The sequence below is a fragment of the Zosterops lateralis genome (assembly GCF_965231275.1).
Source record: "Zosterops lateralis genome assembly, chromosome: 4".
In the NCBI taxonomy this organism is placed as follows: Eukaryota; Metazoa; Chordata; class Aves; order Passeriformes; family Zosteropidae; genus Zosterops; species Zosterops lateralis.
In genome coordinates, this window is record NC_139765.1 from 36,508,042 (window position 1) to 36,523,625 (window position 15,584).

General features: G+C 39.5%; 1 protein-coding gene across 1 annotated transcript in view; it reads left to right on the forward strand.

Moving 5' to 3' along the window:
- OSBPL8 (oxysterol binding protein like 8) overlaps window positions 1–15,584 on the forward strand; it is a 396,216-nt gene that overhangs the window by 257,436 nt on the left and 123,196 nt on the right. The window lies entirely within an intron of this gene.

Genomic DNA, 15,584 nt, shown 5'->3' on the forward strand with positions numbered 1-15,584 from the left:
TTTTTGCTCTCAGGTGCGGGAATGTTTGAAACCCCCCAGCAGTCCTGAGGAGTTCCTGAGGAAGCAATTCCTTCCAACCATTTGTGCCCACTGGTGGCTCTTCTCATCCCAACACACACGCACTGCCCAGATGGCTGCGGATTTGGGGACAAGTTACAAAATAGGCTCAGTTCTGTTCAGCTGCTCATTTCTGTTCTCACAGGCAGCGTAACGTGCATACAGCCGAGAGCAGGGATCCTAAAGCGCTTTATTTCATTTTTAAAAAAAATAAATTACATTTTAATCAAAAATGGTTTTGCAATTACGGAATGTTATTGCTGGTTTGACGGCTGCTTTATATTGCTGTATCTATGGCGCTTTCATTTGCCTTTGTGAAAAAGGGACCTTTAGATAATACATTTTGTTGTATCATAATACATTAAGCTCATAAGCCTAAAACCCTACAATGATGTTCTCTTCATTACTCTTTCCTATCTCATGCAAAATGTAACAGAGAAGCACTAATAAAATCTGACTGCAGCATTATTAAAATGTTAAACCATAAATGTCTTTTTTTTTTCCTGTATTTAAATTCAGAATTGTGAAGAAGAATGACATAAGATTTAGAAACCGGGGGTGTGAAACAGGTCTCAAAGCACATATTTGAAACCATAAGGACTGAAGTGCTAAAAGAGCAGAACAAGACACAGAGTATACAGGAGAGGATCTTTTTTTAACTGTCTATATTATTAAATGTACTAGGGCTTAGATATAATTTGCAATTTGATTTGCATGAGGAAGAGGGTTTTCAACCCCCTACCTCCTTTTCAACCTCCAGAAATAGAAATCCTATTAATCATGACAGTTCATCACTCCTATTTATAATAAAAGCAAGGGTGATAAAATAACTAAAAATCTTTATAGTATTTTACTATTCAGATTATTTTTCCTTGCAACTCTGAAGAAGTTATGCTTTGCCCCAAAGCTCTGAACTGGATTGTAAACAAATACTCTTGACAATCTATCTGTTATATCTATATCTAATCTATCAATTATCTATAACAGGTATTTATAGCCTGTTCTTCACAGATCTACACATTTGCAAACCAATTCTGTTCCCAGGTATGTCTGTACAGAGAATTTTTCCTGTTTAAACTGGGGCCTCATCTGTGAGTATAGTTTATGGGCAACTTATTATATCTCTCTTCAGAATGGGTGTCCCTTCACCACCAAGTAACAGCAGAACTAGAATACGGCGTTGTGCTACTGTGCCTCTGCATTAGAGCTCCTCATTCAAAAGCTAGCAATGGCTCAGCAGTTTAAAAAGTTTTCCACCCTTCAAGCATCCCCTGACCCTTCCTAATCTACGTACAATCTTACATGATTGCATGGAAACGTGATTCTTCATTGTTTTGCATTGTAATAACAAAGAGGTTATGATCTGTGCAGAATAAGCAAATGGCAGATACAAACCTGACAATTTGCTACAGTGACAAAGTTTACTCCTGTTTCCCACAAATCTAAAAGGCTGTAAGGTTAGATGTTTTTCTGGACACTGCCACAATAATTACTATCTGACATTAAGCAAGTATTTAATTTCTCTATGATTTACTTTGCTCACTTGTAATTCCAGAACTGTCATCTCATTCAGGGGGATACTCTGAGAATTTATTACCATTGCACAGCCATTTTATCTCTCTGATTAAAGATGCCTTGTAAATGCCAGGAATTATTGTTGATCAATGGCAGGAAATGCTCTTCTATGTGATTGCATTGAATGCTCCATAGCTGATGTGTGAAGTGCTCTCCATATTGACCAAAGAGGTTTTATCCACTTCTACTTAACCAGGCATGCAATAGGAACAAGTCTGTAATATTGGTTAAACACCACACACACCAGAAAATTATTTTAGGTCATATTCTCCCAAAAGGAAAACAGTTCACCAATACCACAGACACATAGATTTTTCTTCCCTTTGTTTTACTTTATGTTAATCACTGTGGAAAGGAGCCTAAGGTCTGGGTACTTTTTAATTTTCAGGCAAGCAAAAAAACAGCTGAACTGGGAAATAAGTAGCACAAAGTCTCATGATTCTCTGTTCTGCAACATGAATTTTATCTTCTTTTACAAGCTTTTTTAACAAGCCCTTTGGCAGAGACAAAACATATTTATGGAGTACACATCTGTACACATGATTCAGTACTAGGCAGCTTTTTTAGCTTCTGTCTTCTACTGGACTGTGAAATGTGAGAATGAAATAAAAGACTTTTAGCGCACATTTCTTAGTAGTCACTTTGTATTATGCTATCAACACTTAAAACAACTAAAAGTGTGTGTAAACTGTTGAACTTTGTAACAAAATACTGCAGTTAAAGCTACATGTTTATTCTCGTGGCAGGTCAAAACTTTAAGTAAAAATACTGGAATGTCTTAGTACAAAAATAAGTAGTGAGTCAAAAGTACCTTACCTAACCCTACAAAAATGTGTATCTTTAGAACAGTTATGCATGTCCTTGACTTTTCATACATAGTTTTGATTAATTCTAGTCTAATTAATAAATCATGAGATGCATTTGCCACCATACTGAGATGTCTCAGAAATTTTCCTTTGCATAGTTGTCATTTGCACACTGACCCCAAAAATCAAGGTTTTTAGCCCCTTCACTATCAAGGGCTAAAATATCTGGAGAAGCCATGTCATGGTCCTGTTCTCTGAGTATGTTTGCAGAGGGCAATGAGTAATTATTTTTATTATTCTCTATCTATGCTTCATTTTCGAAACACATTACTTTTCGAGCCTTGTGCTTCATGTATTGGAAATTACATGCACCTATCTAAATGTGTTTACCAAAATGAATGTATAAAATCTGTCATTCTGCATGGGTTTATTCAAGTCTATGATTTCTCTCTGCATTCACTCCTACATGGAGAGCATCCACTTCTCACAGTTTGGATCAGTTTGGGTGACTGAAAGCCTGTGAGTTCGCATGACAGCTCCACAGAATTTGTCTTTTAAAATATAATCCAGCTGAAAATGCTTCCAAAGCAAGTGCATTAAGAGAATATTAAATATGCATGATTGAAAACAGAAATCAGATAGTGAAATTGTTCAATACAGTGCCTCCTGTAACTGCAGGGACTGCTTCAGTTATAGTATCTCAGGGCTCTAACAGTCGTGTGGATATGAATGAAACCTGCATGACTAAACCTGCTTTTGGTCCCAACTGACTGCCTCTCCCTGTTGAGAGGGGTGACTATCCTGGAAGGCAGATCCATCAGATCTCGCCGTAGGTCCAGTCCTGCACCACTGCAGGCTTCAGGCCCCTCTTCTAAGGTAACCTGAGCTTTTGGCATCCTGGGCTGAAAGCCATGGCATTTCAGGAGAAGATTCATGAGGGAATCAAGTGTCCTAACTCAGCAGTGGCAGCATCTGGCAGCCAGGATGACTGGGGACAGCAGCCACTCGACCGTGTGACCATGTAATGTGCTGCCACACGTCAGGCAGGTGCTGCCGGTACAAGACGGCAGAGGGTGATGTGACTTCCCTCACTACCGAGCATGGTCAGTCAGTCTCTTCTCTGCAGAGTGCAGAGGATTAGTCACAGTGGCTGCATTAGGCAGTTTGTTCCCGAGCATCACCAAAGAGAGCCTGGCAATGCTCTTACACCAGTTTATATCAGTGTGTTTCTGAATTCCAGTGGTAGTCATCTTGATTTATGTTGTTGTGAAGAGAAGAGAGTCAGATGCTGTGTTTATACTTTCCTTTACTATTGTCCAAATATCACCTTATATCATGCTAGGCAGTTTTAGATACCATGAAGCAATCATCCTAAAACAGGGGGGAAACGTTGGGAAAATCCCAGCTGAATTATCATCCACTGTCTGGATCCTCCCTGTAGCCTGCAGCGTACACAGCATGGACAGGGGTTCTGAAAGGGAAAGTCACCTTCTTCTCTACTCCTCTTGAGTGTATCTGTTTGGGGCAAGCTTCTTTTGATGGGATAGGGAGCCATAATATTGTCTACTGGTCTGCAAAGGATTGATGCTTTTATGGAACAGGATGACTCTGCCTAAGAAAGTGTTCTCTTTTGCTACAAACCCTCTTGCTCCCTTGGAAACAGTCCAGGAGGTTGCTAGTCTTAAAAAAAGCCTAATGACAATGTTTGATATAATACATCAGAAAAATAATATATTTGTACTGTTTCCCCCTTACTTTCCTTAAGGGAACAAACTTTCTCTTTGACTACTGGAAGCTGGAAATGCCCTCCCAGTGGTGAAATTATCACCCATTTCCTTGAAAGGTAGCCTTTTCTGTGTGTAGTTTCCCACAATACAATTGGATGCCAAATCCCTGTATCAAATTATATTCAGGGAGATTTCCCCATAGAGTTATTGAAATATAATGCTGATGACATAAGCACATAGAGAAAATAGGGACAAACTGCAAGATGCTAGACATCTATGAAAAAAAAAAAAAAACAACCCTGAATAAATTGTATTTGTTGAATCCTAAATATCTAAATTAATGTTGTGCTTTCAATACAGTAAGCACATCAGCCTGTGAATATCTCTTTCTGGGGAGATTCTTTCTGTCACTTTTTGTTGCTTCCAAATAAGTTTTTTGTAAAATCATTACTTAATATTTGAATACAGAGTTCAAATTGCTGAGTAAATCGCTATTAATAAGCATAGCACCCTTGCTTTTCATTCTTGGTGGTTTTGCATTTTATTGTATATTTATTTTCTGCCAAAATAATCTCATTAGCATGAAATATGTATAGCCCTTGAGTGACATAAAGCAATCATATTAATTCCCTAGGTGATTATCTTTGCTGATGCAATTCCACTGCTGATAAATTCTGCATTGATTTAAAACTGCAGAAAATGAGTGGGGTTATCTAACTTGACTTTTTATTCCCACCTTTTTTTTTTCCCCTTAAAGATGATGTGTTTCTGTTTCCCACTCATTGTATTTTAAATATCTGATCTTGATACCATATCATACTCATGGATGACTTTGCTGCTCTCTTTTATGTCAAAGGACCATCTCTCCTTTCTTTGTTCATTATAGTCAAAGTGGCTATTACTTAGTGTTCTCATTACTTAGACTAGGTAGATCTAATAGGTGCACTAAAATAATTTTTAACATACTTGAGGCTGTTAGTCTCCTGTGAGTTTCCCCCCAGAGCTTGTTCTTGGCACATTCAGTAACATGCCACACGTACCAGTTTGTTCTGCTAACACATCTGCCTGTGCCCATTCTTTGGGGAAACCCAGGACTACTGTGATGAGCCTTGTACAACAGCCAACACTGGATTATGCTCCATATTTGTGAAGGAAAATGAACAGACTTGAAAATGAAGACTGGATTACACTTTATGAACATTTTTCCTTTCCTATTTTCATTTTCATTATCCTTTCTTCTCCTGGGCCTCTCTTTACATCTTTTGCCTTGGGCTGATTATTCTAGCTGCCTTTGGAGAAGGGGCAGAATATATCCAAAGAATGAATTTTTGAAACATAGGCAGTTGCTGAGGCAGAAACTCACTGCCAAAATAAAAACCAGTGACAATACAATAAAATAAAATTAATAGTAATTCCACTACTTTAAAAAGATACCATTAAGAATGAAGCAATAAATATTCAACAATGACTTTATGGAAGTATTGCATCCTCAGGAATGTTGGTTGAAGTAGGCTGAATGATAAAATAAGAAAAAAATAACAGTTAAGAGTTTCATTTACAATCTTTGGTTGAAAGCCAATAAATGAATTCTTTTTGGTACTTTAAATCAAATGAAGTAAATATTTTCTCTGCTCAGATCTAAAGCAAGCTCTGAGGAACATGGTAGACTAACACCCTTCTCCTTTACAAATGAGAATTTCCTAGCTGAATTAAAATAATTTTCACTAACCAAGGTAATGTCCAAACATAAAAAAATAAGACACTTCTATAAATAGCATGGTTGTAGAATACTAATGTTTTATAATCCTCTTCAGGAATTGTTGTCATCACGGTCATGGCAGTGAATATGTAGAGCCCATTGTCAAGGGAGGTGTATTGCCAGGGATGGACCTCCTCATTTATTGACCATGAAAGCTACTTTGCCTTCATGTAAGAGGAGAAAAAAGGAATAGTACAGAAAAAAAAATATAAAAGAGGGCAAAAATATAAAGGAGGGCAACAGAACTTCCTTTTTAACCAAGCAGCTGCTATTAAAATTGAAGACTGTATGCAGAGGGAAAGAGGGAAACTTAATCAAAAGTAGTAAAAAAGAAAATGAAATATTAAACCCAGAAAGTTTCTGATATTAGGGAAGAGCAAGAGATGAGAAATGCTCAGTTGGAAGAGACCTACAATAATCATCTAGTCCAACTGCCTGATCACCTCAGGGGTGACTCTTTGCATTTCATGGGAGATGTTTTAATTCTCTATGCTTGGTTTTGTTTGGGCTTTTTTCATAGAGAACACTTAATTGGCTTATTGAAGTCCTTAAAGCATGCCATGCAGGTATTTTAGATTTATTGTATTTACTGGAATTAAGGTCAGACAAAATAAGAAAACAGCACTTATAAAAAAACCTTCAAAATTGTGATGGAAAATGTTGCATGAATTACCATCTTATTTACTGAATAAGATGAATTTATGGTGAATTAATAGTGGTTGCACACAGGCAAGTACTCTAAGCATAGGGGCCCATATAAATGTGACTGTGTTTTAATGGGAAAGACTGGTAGCAGTTTTCTGCCCTTAACTAAGCAAGGATACATAGCAGTAACCTCTTCTACTGACTCATTGATACAGTGGGGGAGAATTCCTTTATTACATTCATATAAGGACTGCCAGAATACTGAAGGTACCAAATGAAGAAATAATCCCCACAACCAGTCTTCAATAAAGTAAGTAAAACACATCAAACATTCATAAGGTTTGGATGAAAATGGCTAATCTGAAATGCAAACTCAAACATCCGTAATATTCAATACCCCATGTTAAACATCATGCTGTGTGATTATAAAAAAACAAGCCTGGAGTTCAGAAAGTTGTATGTTTAGATGGTATACTTGGGAATCATAGAAGACATCAAAATGTATAGGAGCTGCATAGTTGGTATAATCAAATCTTGAAGCTGTGGGGAATGAACCGGTGGCACTGTTTTTGGAATGAATGCGGGCGAACTGAACTGTCACATTAAAGCTGACAGCCCTGCTACGCAGCTCTAATCTGCTGTGCAAAGATCTGGGTTAGGAGAGGATGGAAATCTACAGATGCACTATTCCAAGTCTGCCTTTCTGAGCTTGCAGATCAAAGTCAAAAACCATGCCTGATCAGAAACATCAAAAACCATGGGCAATGTAAATAATTCCAGAAAGAGGCAGATTATTTAGTCCTCTTTCATGAGTCTTTTCTAAAATAAAAGTCTCTAGATGCCAAAACATTTTCAATGCAATGACTGTGTTATCTCCCTTCAGATGCTGAGGTAAAACAGTCAAAATAGCATCAATGATTCTTGCAGTTTGATGAGACAGACTTCCCTTGAATTGCTGCAAAGTTTAAGACTCTCATCCCCTGTTCTCAAGAGAATCATCACTTAAGAGATTTCCCAGCACTCTAACTGCACATCTTGATGGTAATGGAAAGTGGCAACACTTCCAAACTTACAGGACCTTGGACACCTTGGGTTTCATTTACTGCTGGTGCTTTTAGTGGTCCTAAAAATAAATAAATAAATAAATAAATAAATAAATAAATAAATAAAAAGGCTCACTCATGCTTTAATACAGTGGAAGTAAAAGGTTTGGCACACAGAATGTTATTTAATAGATAAGTATATATCTGGGCTTTAAAACTGCTACAAATGGTCATATATTGTAGCAAAAGAAGTAAGGAGTTTATTATACTATAGCATGCTGCTGCTAATTTATAAGCTGTTTCTCTTAGGTTTCAGCAGTTGCTAGAAGAACATGAATGTTTCTGTCATATCTTGGAAACAAATAACAAAACAAGTCTGTAGGGAAAGTTACACCATAAAGTTGAATTTTAATAGAGCAGGAGGGGGCTGACAGCAAAAAAAAATCATTTCATCTGCAAAGTTGCAGGTCGGCATATTGCAGCTGAGAATGCTCTGGCAGTTGCTTAGATGTGAGCTCCCCTGTGTAACACTAACCCAGTCCCTGCCTGTCTCACAGGGAGAAGGGGTAATTCTGTGAAGGTGAAATGAAATGTAATACAGACCTAGTAGCCATATGCTTAGTTTCTTATTAATATCTTCGTTTTTCTTGACAGCCTGTGTCTGGCATTCCCAGTTTTTAACTCAGTAGTTTTTCCTAGCATCATGTCCTACAGCTTCAGGCAAAGGAGCAGAGCTGCTGCTGCCTGGGTACCCACTGGGCTGGCAGAGGGGCAACCGAGGGGCACTGGCATCAGTCACTGCCCTGGGGATGGGGACAGGATGGACAGAGTTGTAGGGAACTGCAGGCTGGTGCTGCTGTGGCATCTCTGGAGCAGGAGCTGATGGCCCTGGGGGGCTGACATGGGGTGGGCAGTGTGGGGGAGCCCCAGGAGTGTGGCCAGGGACGGTCAGGGCTGGTGGTACCATTGGGGTTCTCACGTACTGAGTAGATCTATATAGTCCTCTCTTCAAACTCCGTTTTCCCTCAAGATTATATGGCAAAATATTTTCCTGCCATTTCTGCCCAAGGTAGTGTACTGAAGCAGATAAAAACGTAGATATACACAATCGAAACCTGCACTTTCTGCAGACCACTGTCCATCATCACAAGGTGGGTTCTTCTACTCACAGATACAGAGAATCAAACCCAGCTAAACTGCCTAAAAACTCTCTGTGCATTATTGTGTCCAGGAGGGACAGGCAGAGCTCTGCTGGATGGAACAGGGCACAGAGAGCTATGGGCTGACCTGAGCTTTAGCATCCCTGCAGTACAGCATGGAGCCAGTATACTGATTGAGTGGCACAAGGAGTAACTGAGCAGCACTGCTGCAGATGCCAGCTGGATAACCCCTAAGGCTCCCAGCTCCAGATTTAGCAGAGCCAGTTCATGTGAGCCTAGCTCGGGGTCGGGATCATGCAGAGCCAGCTGTACACATGGTCAAAGATGCACATCAGAACCAAGTCCCAAACATTTTTACAACAGTAGTTTTACAAGAGAAAGACAACAAATCAAAAGAGATGTTCAATTTAAAGGAAAAAATGAAGAGACTTCAGACACTGTAATGCAGTTGCCCCACAGAAGCACAACTCATGGCAAGCTATGTTATGTAAGGCACTGTGCTGTTTGGTTGGAAACCCAGTCAGCCCTCACAGTTTGCCCTTCACAAATGTTCAGTTCCTATCCTAAGACCTGGGTAGATCCAAATGGAAGGTAGATCAGAAATACAAAATAGCAAAAGGAGCCACATGTAACTGCATTATTCTTTTACAGAAGCAATACAGGAAAACCCACAACATTGGGGTTGTGGTCATTCTAAACCTGAAAGCTATCTCTTATGAGGCTTGAGCACTTCAAATCTATGGTTATAAGCTCCTTTCTTACCAAGCCATGGGTTTTCCTACACACAGGCAGCTGCCAGAATTGGGAGGGAGGCAGTAGGTAACTTTTGCAAGAAATTGGGTGAGGAAAAAACCCAAGAGTGAATTTGAAACATTAAATATTTCAATATTAACCATGAGTATTTATCTCCTTCTCAAATTTGCTGCTTGGCAAGAATGAAGCATCTCAGAGTTTTACTGGAGAGATAGGTGGTTAATGAGAAACCTGGTCCAACTTCTCTCATGCACCCTAAGTACATGAAAGCCAGTTTCTATAGCGGTGAGAGAGATCCTACATCCTGCCTGTGAAAGCTATAGCACTGTTCAGGCATCAACCTATCATCCTTTATTAAGATGGGAGAATTCGTGAGTGAACCCCAACATAGGCTACTGTCTTTGGCACTCCACTGGAGAGTGACATAATTTCATCCTATCACTCCTCTGAGGGATATTTTTAAAAATTGCTTTGGCTCCAAAGTAATGTATATGTTTCTGAAGAGAATATTTATGCAAAAGGATGACAGCTTGAATCTGTGTGCATTTGTTTTGTAGTGGTATTTCAAGTGCTTGTCAAATGCATGTCAAAGAAGGTATTCATAATGAAGGAAGAGTAAATGAAAAAACTTTGCACCAGTAGCCTCAAATTGTGAGACTTTTTCAGACATAAACCTTATATTTTTTCATCAAAATCATTAAAATCATTGTAGTGATTGGCCTTTTAGTGAAAAATCTTATGCTACAGTCTTACTTGCTTCTGTAAGGACCCACTGGAGTTATGTTAAGAAGGTCTATTGTGATTGTCTTGCTGTTTCATTTCTCAAAGTGTTGTTGACTTCCAGGTTCCCCATCTTTTTCTTTGATCCTAAAGAATATCAGCAGTCTGTAGTCTTGGCAACTTCATAGCAGCCAGCTGGTAGGAAATCTCCCAAATACTGAAACTGAGAAGTCTAGCCTGATTCCTTTGCAGGCTGTCCTTTCAATTCATTAAGATATATATTCCTTAAAACATCTGTTTGGAAGTGCCCATTATATGAATGAAACAGGTCATATGCAATGCTCCTAAGAAGTCTTATTTATCTATGACATTGCTACAGTGATGACTGGAGGGAAGACAATGGAGGTTTAGACTTAATATTAATTAGGAAGCTGATTAATAGATTTGGCACCTTTATCTGAAAGAGAGGAATATATTTCTCTGCAGTTTTGCTTGTGTTGCAAGCACAACAGACATCTGAAATATGTTCTGGGGACAGCATTAACATGCTTTTTCAGTGGTGATTTTTGTGAAATTAAGACTACCTATGGTGGGTGAAGTTTTTCAGGATATGTGGGCATTTGGAGCTGTTTCCTGGCTACCTCTTTCACCGAACTCGCATTTAGGGGTACGGCTTGGTACCTTTCCCATGTTGTGGGTCTTGGCCTCAGGCAGAAGTGTGGCAAGGGCGAGGAAAAAAGGAGGAGTTCATGTGGGTTTAAACTGGGTTTTATTTCACGGGTAGTCCACGTAGAAGTGAGTTTTTTCCCTCTGGGTCTCACCTTAAGTACAGGAGGTGTGGAAAGGGGCAGGGGACAATCTAGAACCAATTTCAGAGGGAGGGGGAGTGGCCCAGAATGAAAGGACAATCAGTAGAACAATTCCATACATAAAAAAGGGAGTGGGGAACCGAGAACCTGCCGAATCACCCCACAGCCTCACCAGAACTTTCCAGGCTTCTGGGCAGGGCAGAGTGATAGACAGGACCCATAACTCAGGAAAAACCAAAAGGGTTTAACCTGGGGGTATAGGGACAAACTATTACAAAACAAATAACAGAAGCATGCAGAAATTTGGTAAAGCCAAAATACACACCACAACAAGGATATGAAGTGAAAGGCATGGGCAGAAAGAACAGCAAAACATATGAAAGTTTGCAAAATTATATCTGCCACCCTGTAGCCTGTTATTCTGCAGTAAAGAGGCTGGCTAAGAGAGGAGCCTGGCCTCTCTGATGCATTATGACAGAGGAAAAAAGAGATACATGTTCTGTTTATCTGCCATGAATCAACAAGAAAGAGGTCAGCAGGAACATGAAATGAATTTTTTATGAGAATGTTGGACATCAAAAATTGCTTGTTCTCTCTTGCCTGGATTATCACTCCAGGTTTTCTTTTTTAGTTTATGCTTTTGACTTCTACTGGGAACAATTAAGAAGAAACAACGAGCCTCTGCTGTCCCGACATAAAATGTGCAATAAAATCTAGCCTCTGGAAGAAAAGCTTATAATCCATCAGGGAGAAAATACATCCCCCTGATAATTGCAATGGCAGAGCACTGAGGACCCTCTGAGGATATGAGGCATGAGATTATAGATCTAATAAAAATGTCCGTAAAATAGAGAGTAATTGAGATGTTTTAGAATATATTCAGCAGCTATGAACAGGCACAATAGGACAAAAAGCTATCAGTCTGCTTGAAATAACAGAATCAGCAGCCTTGCAGTGTTTCCTTCAAGGACAATAGAGTGGGTTTGGGGGTTTTTTTCTGTACTATACCTTGGAGGAGTTTTCAGTTTTTAAAAGCACAATAGTGCCAGAGCAGGTTCTGTCAAACATGAATAATTGAATTTGAACTGAAATGCAGAGACTCTGAAAATACAGCTGAAGACTTTGGAAAACACTCAGAAAATGTACAGGCTAGGTTTGCTGCTCCTGGTCTCATATCACTAAACTTGGCCTACCCTCACTGAGAGAATTGAAGCTCTGCTTGTGCAAATTTTCAGCAGATACCTGTGAATCAGGCCCAGTATTTGCAGGGGTCTTTTCTTAAGTAAAAGGAACAGTGTGTATCTTTGCAAACACTGGTGTTGACAGTATAACATTAATATCAATTAAATTACTTAAGACTTCCATTAATCAATGCTCTGAGATCAGCATCTGCTCTTCTCTTTTGCTCCAGTGACAAGTTGCCACTTTGTGATTGTGGTTATTGCATTAGGCACTAATGAACCTCCATGCTTTCTCCAAGGGCACAGTGCAGATTACTGAAGCCTAATAACTTCTTAAGTTGTTTGTTCCTCAAAGAGCTCACCTATGTGGTCCTGCCCTCTGCCAGTAGCCTCGTCTTAACTTGGCAGCAATCTCAATAAATAGGTTGAGAAATAAAAAGAGGAATGGACGAGGTTCAAATTAAGGAGTGGGGGGGCACATGAGAAACCAGGAAAAGACTGTTGAGTAGAAAGGAAATAATTTGAGTCTGTAAAGCTTTGGAGGAAATTACAACAGGCAGCAAATGGTAGAGAAAGAAGGGTACTAAAGAGGAAAAGAAGGGTGGCTAGGGAAAGAATAGGGGTTATCTCACCCATCTTCTCTTGAAATTTTCTTTTTCATGAGGTGTTTGTTAATCTTAAAGGCATTGCTTTATAATTTTTCAGTTATATTAAATCTTCTGCTACAGAATGTAAACAGCCTGCAGCTGGAGCAAGGGAACGAGGCCATGGGGTCTCATGCATCTGAAGTGCAATACTAGCCGTAATTTTTTCTTTCTCTGTGATTGAGCAGTGTTTGACTTTTAGCTTAGCTGACTTCGAAATGTCAAGAATAGCATCAAAGCTTTGGCCTGTTTTTAGTGTCTCAAATCCCACACACTCAAAAATAGAAAAGAATATACTTTCTTCCCCAGGGCTTTGCAGATAGAGGATATTTCCAAAAACAATGTATGGAGAATTAGAAAATCAGGCAACAGAGTCTCCTTTTTAAATGAGCAGCTGCTGTTAAAACTGAAGACTGTATACACAGTGTGCCATTGCCTGAGAAGTGCATGTTTAAGAGCAGCTTTACACTCCACATGTACCCCCTTGAATAGAAAGCCCCATGCAGACAATTCCTTTTATATATATATATATATATATGCATTTCTTACTCTCCCGCACTACGAATACAAAACTTATTTATTTAAAGATCAATTTACTCCTGCTGGGTAATCCTTATTTCACCAGGGCTGGATGATATCTGGTAAGTGCTTCAAGACATTTGAGATGCAGAAAACATCCTGTTGTGTCCAGAAAAAGGCTTTTGTGTTTGCCTGATTTGAAAATTCATTGACTATTGATGACTCAGGATATCTTTAAGAACAAAAATCAATGCAGTATGCCACTAGAAGGCTAATCATCCAATCCAGCATTACAAAGATGTACAGCAGTTTGTTTTCTAGGCTCAATGGTTCATGAGAATTTGAAAATAAAAATCATATTACTTTCACTAGCATCCTCTCTCTGCTTGCATTGATTCACTGGTTCTGATCCAATTTAAGTGGCTGCTGCCTCCAAGTGATTTCTGTTTGAAACAATGCCATGTTTCATCTGAAAACATATAGTCACAGCTTCCAAGCTGTATGAAGCATTCACCTCCAACTCCAGCACTTCATGGAAATACTGGCTCCAAAGCTAATTCGGGAATTTAAATATATGGGTGAGGATTATTACAATAGTACAATTACCAAGGTGACTATTATTAACCATATTCAATTATTTCAGAAATCTCTGTTGAGAATGTTAGGTAGTCTTCTAACCAGACAGAGCAGCATATATATGAAGTAGAGAAAATTGAAGAGCAACAGATAAATAGGAAAATTAAACAGAAAGGGGGACACAATATCTCTGAGCTCGCAGTGGGTGAGGCAGCAGGTGGGACTGGGAAAGAGCCTCTGCATCATCACCGAATTCAACTCCCTGCAATCACCCTGTCTTGACATTGACATTAGGATCAGATACATCCTCAGTGTATCTTCTCCCTCACCTAAACCTCACACCATAGAGCAATCTCTGAGACCATGTAACAGTTGCAAGATCATTAGTGCAAAAGGCAAAAAGCCTCAAAAATTACACCATGGCATCACTTTAAAGAGAACATAAGAGAGGCACAGCACTGCCATTAGTGAAACACCCCTGGGGAATTTCTAGCAGATAGACCCAGCATTATGCCCTATAGGAAACGAAAAGCTGCTGAGCCTCTGCCAATCTGACATGAAGGGAAAATTTAACCCTCAAATAAACACCAAAATTGACTATTAGTTTGCCCCTAGGAATGTGAGCAAGATACTGCAGCCATCAACGTGAGAGATATGTCAGACTGTGGTCCTGACCTAGCTCTTGTTGTGGCCAATCCTATTACATGTCAGAGAAAGTGGATCACAGACCTTTCCCTGTGCCAGTACCTGGTGGTAGCATTGCCAAATATCCCTACAACAGAAGATATCAGGAATAAAAAGCTCAAATTTTGTGGCATATATGAGACAGCACTTTCCCTCATTTGTCCTCTGCTTACCTGCTCAAGGTCAGATCTGAGAGTTGCTTCTTCCAGAAGCCGAGCAAGTGACTGGGAGATTTGTGCATCAGCCCCTAAATCCTGACTCAGTCACATGATCAGTGCCGTGACTACTGCACTGTCCCTACACCTGACCCAGTCCAGGAGCTTACCCTCTCCTCTGTAGATCCTCAGCTGTGAGGCCTTCAATGTGTAAAACTGAAATAATAAACTTAATCTCTGTGCTCACTTAGACTATTATATCCAGACAGCTGAGGACTCAAATTCATCCAAGCAGCCCATCCTCATATTCACCCAAAAGCCAGTCTGAAGACCATCCATCTCAAAGGCTTCTCTCTTCTCCTACCGGCAATACCACTCCTCCAACAGGTCTAGCTCAACTCCAGTCAAATTATAGCCAGATAACTGTCAACAGTAGCAAAAAGGGACAGAGTCCCATTCCATTTCCCTAAATTTGAAAACGCAAAAGTTTAAGACTCAAACACTCCAGCCCAATCCAGGCTACTGGTGGTGTTCAAAGGCCAAGAAGGATGAGGTCATTGGTCATAATTGTAGATACAGAGAAATAGGATCAGTGCACAAACAGTCCATTTTCCAACTGCACCTGCAGTGAAATGCTAGCCCTCTGCAACAGAGCCAATGTTTTCACTTGTAAGGAATAGCTCAAGCAAGTCTGCCTTAGAATTAATTTGCAGACAGAACCAAAGCTGAAATATTACTCAAGTAACTGAACCCACAGGAAACAATAATGCT